The sequence below is a fragment of the Rhincodon typus genome, unplaced genomic scaffold, assembly GCF_021869965.1.
Source record: "Rhincodon typus isolate 14 unplaced genomic scaffold, sRhiTyp1.1 hic_rhity00000066, whole genome shotgun sequence".
In the NCBI taxonomy this organism is placed as follows: Eukaryota; Metazoa; Chordata; class Chondrichthyes; order Orectolobiformes; family Rhincodontidae; genus Rhincodon; species Rhincodon typus.
The window spans coordinates 130135-131179 of NW_025965704.1; the positions used below are offsets into that span (position 1 = coordinate 130135).

The following is a 1045-nucleotide window of genomic DNA, read 5'->3' on the forward strand; positions in this document are numbered from 1 at the left end:
CACCTGCCTGCTCCCAGCCCATATCCCTCCAAACCTTTCCTATTCACTGACTTATCCAAATGTCTTTTAACTGTCGCCGGCTCTATTGCACAAACCACCCTCTGCGCGGAAAAAGTTGCCCCTTAGGTCCCTTTTAAATCTTTTCCCTCTCACCTTAAACCTATGCCCTTCTAGTTTTGGACTCCCCTACCCTGGAGAAAAGACCTTGTCTATTTACCTTATCCATGCCCCTCCTGATTTTATAAACCTGTATAAGGACACCCCCTCAGCCTCCAACACTCCAGTGGAAAAAGTCTCCAGCCTATCCATATAACTCAGACCTTCCATTCCCAGCACCTGGTAAATCTCCTCTGATCCCTCTCCAGTTTAACAACATCCTTCCTAATACAGAGAGACCAGTACTGTAACACAGTGCTCCAGAAGAGGCCTCACCAACGTCCTGTACAACCTCAACATGACGTCCCCAACTCCTATACTCAAATGTCTGAGCAATGAAGGCAAGCGTGCCAAATGCCTTCTTAACCTCCCTGTCTATATGTATACAAACTTCAAAGAATTTTGTAGCTGCACCCCTAGGTCTCTCTGTTCTACAGCACCCAGGGCCCTACCATTGACTGCATAAGTCCTGCTGTGGTTTGTTTTACCAAAATGCAATACCCCTGCACTTATCCAAATTAAACTCCATCTCCCACACCAGCCCATGAGCCCAAATGATCAAGATCCCTTTGTTCTCTGAGATAACCTTCTTCACTCTCTGCTACATCACCCACAAACATACTAACCATGCCTTCTATATTCACACCACATTGTTTATATCAGAGACAAACATCAGTGCCCCACCCCCAACCCAACAAGGGGATTGAAAGACGGCCTGAAATGCGCATCCTCACATCACTAGTTCCCACATTACCCACCGACGCGTCCTCAGTTGCTCCCGCTGCCGGCCCAGCAACACCTCCATTTATATAGCACCTTGTCCTCATTTACAATCCTCCTCCAGCCTCCTACACCCCCTCCCTATCTCTGTCACCTCCTCCATCCCCTA

General features: G+C 47.9%; 1 protein-coding gene across 1 annotated transcript in view; it reads left to right on the forward strand.

Moving 5' to 3' along the window:
- mpdu1b (mannose-P-dolichol utilization defect 1b) overlaps nt 1-1045 on the forward strand; it is a gene marked incomplete at its 3' end in the record, with an annotated part of 6980 nt that overhangs the window by 3172 nt on the left and 2763 nt on the right. The gene's annotated exons all lie outside the window — the stretch shown is intronic.